Below are 8,344 nucleotides of genomic sequence, written 5' to 3'. Positions count from 1 at the left end.
AAACTTGTGAAGATGGAGCAGATGGAGCAAAGAGCGGGAAGCTCTTTCAAGCAGCCAGTTTAGAACTGGATGGGCTGAATGGCCTTCTGCTACACTGTAAGGGTAGTTTCATTTCAAAATGTTTGGCGGATTCCTCCTGCACTGCACCAGTTGTCACCAGATGTTTACCCGAGCAGAATGAGAAGCTGTCATTTTTGACATCTTCCTGTGCTCTGAGCTGATCCTTCCTGGGCCTTTCTCTGACCCAGGCTGCAAACCCAGCCTGACAGCCTGGTGTCTGATCAGGAACCACGCTTGTGTGAAGTCACTGAGAAGGTAAACAAGTCCCATCCGACTGCAGCTCCTCCCCGATGTTGTGTAACAAAGGAATGTGGAATTGAACTCTCCCCTGGGTGAAGCTGAAAAATTTTGGCAGTGGTCTCTAATGTGGATGCCTTCCTCTGCCCTGCTAGGATTACAGACTGGTTCATGCAGAATTTCAATTGCATCAGAATGCAGAGCCTTTCTGGGTTTGGAAACACCATTGTTAGTAGCAACAATCATTTGCACTCAAGGCTGCACCAAAAGAAACAGCTGGTGTAATTTTTATTTAACATTTTCACTGGGGTATAAATTAATGGCTTTTGTGTTAATGACACGTGCCTGTGTATGTAGGCCTGTTGTCATTTTGTATTTCTATGTGACTGTGTGTTTCTGTAAGCCTATGTATGAGAGTATGTTTATGTTTCTGTATGAGGTTAGATGCGCCTGGGTGAGTGTGTGTCTGGAGTGTGTTTCTGTGTTTCTTCTGCGTGTGAGTGGACCTGTGACTCTTTGCATCTGTAAGTCGATATGTCTCTGTATTTGTACCTGCATGTGTCCCCGTGTGTTTCTGTGAGTGCATTTCCGTCTGTATCTTTGATTGATTGCCTGTTTATTCTCCTCATCTCTGATGATCTGATTCCTCATAAATGTTCTTGTCTGTAATATTAATTTGAATTCTGTTGAAGGATTCGCCCTAATATCTGACTTAACCATTCACTGTCTTTATCACAAGTGGCAGCTCTGTGTGCTATCTACAAGATGCACTGCAGCAACTCACCAAACTCTTTAGACAGCACTTTCCAAACCCATGATCTCTACTTGCTGGAAGGGTAAGGGTGGCAGGTATATGGGAATACCACCAGCTAGAAGTTCCCATTCAAGCCACTCAGCATCCTGATTTGGAAATATACCACCGTTCCTTCAGTGTCGTCATTGGTTCTAAATCCTGGAATTCCCTCCCTACCAGCATCATGGGTATCCCTACACCACAATGATTCAAGATGGCAGCTCAGTATATCCTTCCCAAGGGGAATTTGAGATGAACAGTAAATGGTGGCCTTGCAAACAATGTCCATCTCCTGTTGATGAAGACTTTTTTTTTAAGCAGGCCATGCCTGGGAACCCGAAGCCCCCTTCTTTCTCTCCTCTGACTGACCAGCTAACCATTTGTCCAATCCTTTTCCTCATAGGATGCCTACTGTGTGGAAGCAGGCTATTTGGCCCATTGAGTCCATACTGCCCCTGCGAAGAATAATTCACCCAGACCCTTCCCTATCCCTATCCCTATAACTCTGCCTTCCCCACAGCTAATCCACCTTGCCCGAACAGCCCTGGATACTATGGGCAATTTAGCACGGCCTATCCAACTAACCCGCACATCTTTGGACTGTGGGAGGAAACTGGAGCATCCGAAGGAAACTCACAGAGACACGGGGCGAATGTCCAAACTTCAAACAGTCACCTGAGTCCAGAATCGAACCCAGGTCCCTGCCACTGTGAGGCAGCAGTGCCAAACACTGAGCCACCATGCCACTCCACAGGAATTCCTGTGGGAATTTTGTTGATGTTTCCAGCACCTTTATTTATTTTGATAGGCCATCAGTCATCCTGTCACCCGGCAGCTCCGCCAACCTCTGGGAATTCTAACTCCTGGGGGAGGCGAGAGACATGAATGGGAGAAAGAAAACCCATGGCCAATAACAGTGTATGGTTCTGTTCCAAAAATAGTGCATCAAAATAATTCCCCGAGAATAACAGCACTGACAGCTGCTGCCACTAGTCGATAACCTTGTGACTCAGTTGGAGTACTTCCTTTGTATTGTTCCAGAGACTGCAACCTCTGCATGTGCTCCTTACCCAGAAAGAGCTGGCTTACCTGAAGCTGATGGATGTGATCTGATTTGTGTTGAATTCTCGTTTTCACAGGTTGGTGCTAGTTTGCATCTGATCCAGGCCAAACTTGTTCTTGAGTGTTTTGTTTTCTTCTCTCATTCTTCTGTCAACCATGTGGCTTCAAAAAGTTCTTTTTATCTCTCTCTAGCTATAGTATCCAGGATTTCTCCTATTATATTTGGGGAAAGCAATTGAAAAGGATCATTTATAACACTATTAGTATTATTCACAGTGACATCACCAGATCGTTGATACGTTATTCTCAGTGACATCACCAAACCCTTGATACACCATTCAATGACATCACTGGACCCTTGATACACCATTCAGTGTTACATCACCAGATAATCAATACACAACTTACAGTGACATCACCAGACCCTGATACACCATTTACATTGTCACATCACCAGATCATCAAGCCCTGTATGGAGGCTCCAATTGTTCCGGAGTCCACAGTCTTTTGGATCACAGAATCATAGGATTACGACTGCACAGAAAGAGGCCATTTGGCACAATGTGTCTGCACTGGTTCTCTGAACAAGCAATGCACCTCATATGATTCTCCCCTTCACGCTGCACATTCTGCAGTTCCAGACTACAATCCAATTCTCGCTTGAATGCCTCCAATGGACCCTGCCTTGGCCACACTCTCAGGCAGTGCATTCCTGACTGTAAGCACTCATTCCAAGAAATGTTTCTCCTCATGGCTCCATTGATTCATTTGCCAATTTCCTTCAGACTGTGCCCTCTGATTCTTAAACAAATGGGAAAAGTTTCTCCGTCTGCACTCAAACCCCTCATGATTTTGAATTCCGCTATCAAGTCTCTTCTAAGACTTACACTTCTCCAGGGAAACATGTCCCACCTTCTCCAATCTATATATTAGTAACTGAGATTTCTCATTCCCAGAGCCATTCCCAAATAATCATTTCCGGAATCTGTCTAATGTCATCACATTTCTGGGGAGACAGAAAAGTCTGAATTCCTCCCACCCCTTCAGGGTGGCATGGTCGCATGGTGGCTCAGTGGTTAGCACTGCTGCCTCACAGCACCAGGGACCTGGGTTCAATCCCACCCCTGGGTGACTGTCTGTGTGGAGTTTGCACATTCTCCCAGTGTCTGCATGGGTTTCCTTCCACAGTCTAAAGGTGTGCAGGGTAGGTGGATTGGCCAAGCTAAATTGCCTGTAGTGTTCATGGATGTGCAGCCTGGGTGGGTTATAGGGGGATGGGTCTGGGTGGGATACACTGAGGGTCAGTGTGGACTTGTTGGGCTGAAGGGCCTGTTTCCACACTGTAGGGATTCTATTCTAAGAAAATACTTCCTGGTTTCCCTCCTAGATGTCCCAGCTCCAATTTTTAGAGCTTGACTCATCAAGAGAAGAAATAATTTCTTGGTATCTCTTTTCTACGCTATTGAAACATTTTGTCATTTTGGAAGTCTCTGACAGATCACACAAAATCTACACACCATTCAGTCTGTTGCCTTTGTGTGACTCGAGATTGAAAGATGGACAAGTGCCAAAATGGGGTGAGCTCTGTCTGTAGGAGTCATTTGGAATGGATCTGTCTCAACTGTGCAAAAGGGGCAATCATTACTGATAGTGAAATTAAATTCGGCATAAACAGACCTGCTAGTTCATTATCATTTCCTATTTCCGAAGACTAACAATGCACCAATAAATTCAGGTCATTGGAATTTGAATGAAAATCTGTGCAGAACATTTCTGTTCCGTTCTGAGGAAGGGTCACCGGACCCAAAACATTAACTCTGATTTCTCTTCATAGTTGCTGCCAGACCTTTTGAGCTTTTCCAGCAATTTCTGTTTTTGTTTCTGATTTACAGCAGCCGCAGTTCTTTCGGATTTTATTTTATGCAGAACATTTGTTCATTTGAATTCTTTGATAAACAAAAGGATGGAATTCAACTAACGTACTCTCCATTATATTCTGCAGTTGCTAATGTCATTGGAATCCTGCGGCCTGTGAAGAACAAACATAAATGCGAGGCACTCAATGGATTACCCAAATAAACTAAAGAGATTGAAATTGTGTATCATGAGTCACTTGCAAATCATTTTTTTTAATGCTTCATGGAATGTGAAACTCACTGGTTAGGCCGACATTTATTGCCCATTTTTAATTGGCCTTGAAATGATAGTGATGTTCTTGAGTTGCTGCAGTTCCTAGATGTGGGAACACGTACAGTACTGTAAGGAAGAGAGATCCAGGATTTTGACCAAGTGCCTGTGAATAGACGATGATATATTTCCAAGTTAGGAGGGTGAGTGGCTTGGAGGGGAACCTGCAGGGGGCGGTGTTCATACCTTGCTTTTGTGTCTGTTGCCTTCTGGATGGTAAAGGTTGCAAGTTTGGAAAGTGGTGAGGTCACTTTTTGAATACTGTGTACAATCTGATTACCCTTCCAAAGAAAGAATGTTGTTAGACTTGAGAGAGTGCAGAAAAAATTTACAAGGATGTTGCCAGGTGGTTTGAGTTATAGGGTTTGGCTGAATAGGTTGGGGCATTTTGCCTGAATAGTTGGAGGCTAGGAACCTTATAGAGGTTTGTAAAATCATGAGGGGCATAGATAGGTTGTGAGAGAGTGCAGTGAAGATTTACTAGGCTGATTCCCAGGAAGGCGGGACTGACGTATGAGGAGAGATGAACTAGATTGGGATTGTTTTCGCTGGAGTTCAGAAGAATGAGGTGGGGGGGAATCCCATAGAGACTTATAAAATTCTAACAGGACTGGACAGGGTAGATGCAGGGAGGATGCTCCCGATGGTGGGTGTATCCAGAACCAGAGGTCACGGTATGAGAATTCGGGGGAGACAATTTAGGACGGAGATGAGGAGATATTTCTTCACCCGAAGAGGTGAGCCTGTGGAATTCATTACCACAGGAAGTAGTTGATGCTGAAACATTGAATGTATTCAAGAAGCGACTAGATATAGCACTTGGGGTGAATGTGATCAAAGATTATGAGAGAAAGCAGGACTAGGCTGTTGGACGATCAGCCACGATCGTGATGAATGGCAGAGCAGGCTTGAAGAGCCGAATGGCCTCCTCTTGCTCCTATCTTCTGTGTTTCTATGTTTCTATGGATAGCCAAGGTCTTTTCCCCAGGGTAGGGGAGTGCAAAACTAAAGGGCGTAGGTCTAGGTGAGAGAGGAATGATTTAAAAGGGACCTGAGGAGCAACATTTTCAAGTAAAGGATAGTGTGTGTATGGAATGAGTTGCCAGAGGAAGTGGTGGAGGCTGGTACGATTGCAACATTTAAAAGGCATCTAGGTCAGTATATGAATAGGCAGGGTTAGAGGGATATGGGCCAATTGCTGGCAAATGGGCCTAGGTCAGATTGGGATGTCAGGTTGGCACAGACGAGTTGCACCAAAGGGTCTGTTTCCATGCTGTATGACTCTATAACTATCTAGTGTCGAAGGAGCCCGGGTGAGTTGCTGCAGTGCACTTTGTATCTGGCACTGTTCGGCATTAGTAAAAGCAGTGAATGCTGAAGGTGGTGGATGTAGTGCCAATCAAGCGGGCTGCTTTGTCCTGGATGGTGTCAAGCTTCTTGAGTGTTGTTGGAGCTGCACCCATCCAGGCAAGTGGGGAGTATTCCATCACATCCCTGACTTGTGCCTTGTAGATGGTGGAGAGTCTTTGGGGAATCAGGAGGTGAGTTACTCACCACAGAATTTGTAGCTTCTGAACTGCTTTTGAGGTCACAAAGGTAGGAGATGTCAGCAAGTCAGACCCTAAACATCAAATCCACATTCTAACTTCCCCTGATACTTTTTCAACCCCTCTTGATTTCCAAGAGTCTATCCACCCTGTCTTCAACATACTCAAAGCCTTTGCTTTCCTCACCTTTTCACCAAGGGTTCTAAAGAGCCATGACTGTCTATGAGAAAAGAATTTCACCACGTTATTGTTTCAAAATGGGCGATTGCGGATATTTGTACAGTGAATTCTAGTTCCCTGAGACGGAAAAAAAGTCTTTTTCACATCAATTATGTCAAGACTTCACAGGATTATACAAGTTTTAATAAGTTGCCTCTACCTGTTCTAATCTCCAGTGGATACAAGCCAAGCCTATCCAAGTCTTCCTCCCCTGTGACACATCTTGGGATGTATCATTACATTAAAGGCACTAAATAAATACAGTTTGTTGTTGATGTTTAATCCTGGTGGCCCAACAGGCTGTGAAAAATAAAGCTACTGGTTGAGTTTAAAGAAATGAAGATCTGAGGCAAAACTTGGAATGGGGTTAACAGTTGGCAGAGCCTCTTGTAGTGCAGTAGTAATGTCTCTACCTGAGGACCAGGAGGCCTGGGTTCAAGTCTTACCTGCTCCAGAGGCAAGAAATAACATTGCTGAACAGGTCGATTTGAAAAAATTAAATGATAGATTGCAGAGATGCTTTTCTCTAGCAAATAATAAGACTGAAAGGAATTAATACCTCAGCCCTCATTTTTTGAATCATCTTAAATCAGTGCCATCATGTTCACAAATCTCCATCTGCTGTTTTTAGACCCCTTAGAGGTTTGAACACTTCACACATCTCCTTTCAATATTTTCTTCTCCAAGATAGTATCTAATTCAAAGTGTGATAGAGAAGGCAAATTGAATGTGGGCTTTATTTCAAAAGCAATGGAGTAAAGAAGTAGAGAGATTTTTCTGAAACTATATAAGGCATGAACAACGGGAATACTGTAGCGATTGGAATGAGGTTGACCAGGCGGATCTCATTGAGTATGAGTTCCCTGATTGGGGTTGTTAACCTGAGCCAATTAAGGAGTCTTGGCTGACAGATATAAACAGGAGTGTCAGGGATTCTCCTCACTCTAGGGACTGGCCCTGAGCTAGCTGGTCAGAGTCCATGTACTGTGCATGTGTACATAAAGGGTGACTTGGTGATGGGACACTGGCCTTTGTGGAGTTATTCCAAACGCGGAACAGTTTTGGGCCCCTTATCTAAGGAAAGACATATTGGCATTGGTGTCAGTCTAGAGAAGGTTCACTAAGCTGATCGCAAGTATGGCGGGACTGTCTTATGAGGAGAATTGAATAGGTTGGGCCTGTAGTCATTGGAATATAGAAGAATGAAAGGTGATCTTATGGAAATAAATAAGATTCTTAGAGGACTTGACAGGGTAGATGTGTAAAGATTGTTTCTCCTTGTGAGAAAGTCTAGGACCACAGGGCATGATCTCAGAATACAAGGTCCTGTATTTAAGACAGAAATGAGGAGGAATTTCTTCTCTCAGAGGGTGATGGTTCAGGAAGTATATTGAAGGTTGAGATAGACAGGTTTTATTGATTTTATTGAATAATTTTTTTGTCATGTGTACCAAAATACAGTGAAATGCTTTGATTACGAGTAATACAGGCAGACCACAGTACGCAAAGGATGTACAGATCAAAAAGATTTAGAGGCATACAGGTTACATTGCCAGTCACATTATTTGAGGCTAGAGTCCATTCAACAGTCTGATATTGGCCGGAAAGAAGCTGTTCTTGAACCTACTTGTGCATGTGTTCAGGCTTCTGTATCTTCTGCCTGATGGAAGAGGTTGTAGGAGGTCATTACTAGGGTGTGATGGGTCTTTGATGATGTTGGTTGTCTTTCTGCAGCAGCGAGCCCTAGCAAATGGAGGCCATGGATGGAAGGTTGTCTTCCACACCACCTTCTGTCGTTTCTTATGGTCCTGGGCAGAGCAGTTGATGTACCAGGCCGTTATGCACCCACACAGTATGTTTTCAATGGTGCATCTGTTGAAGTTGGTGAGGGACATTATGGACATGCCAAATTTCCTAAGCTGCCTGAGGAAGAAGGGGCGTCATTGTGCCTTCTTGACTGTCCACATCTACGTGGGAAGTTCAGGACTTATTGGTTATTGTTACTCCTAGGAAGTTCTTCACCCTCTCAACCTCAGTTCCATTGATATAGGTGGGGGCGTGTTCTCCTCCCTATTTTCTGAAGTCGATTATCAGTTCTTTAGGTTTACCAACATTAAGAGACAGATTGTTTTCATTGCACCACATTTTAATAAGTAAACGAATCAAGGGTTATAAATAAAAGGCAGGAAAGTGGAGTTGAGGGTTATCAGATTAGGCAAGATTTCATTGAATGGCAGAG

General features: G+C 43.9%; 1 long non-coding RNA gene across 1 annotated transcript; it reads left to right on the top strand.

Annotated features, from left to right (window-relative positions):
- Positions 1-432: 432 nt before the first annotated feature.
- Positions 433-4,252, top strand: LOC125487694. Its single transcript, XR_007266063.1, has 3 exons — positions 433-525; positions 2,132-2,229; positions 4,155-4,252. It is a non-coding gene; the product is annotated as an uncharacterized LOC125487694 (long non-coding RNA).
- The last annotated feature ends 4,092 nt before the right edge of the window (positions 4,253-8,344 follow it).

This window comes from Rhincodon typus, chromosome 3 (genome assembly GCF_021869965.1).
Source record: "Rhincodon typus isolate 14 chromosome 3, sRhiTyp1.1, whole genome shotgun sequence".
Taxonomy (NCBI): Eukaryota; Metazoa; Chordata; class Chondrichthyes; order Orectolobiformes; family Rhincodontidae; genus Rhincodon; species Rhincodon typus.
This window is presented reverse-complemented; position numbering and strand designations above follow the sequence as displayed.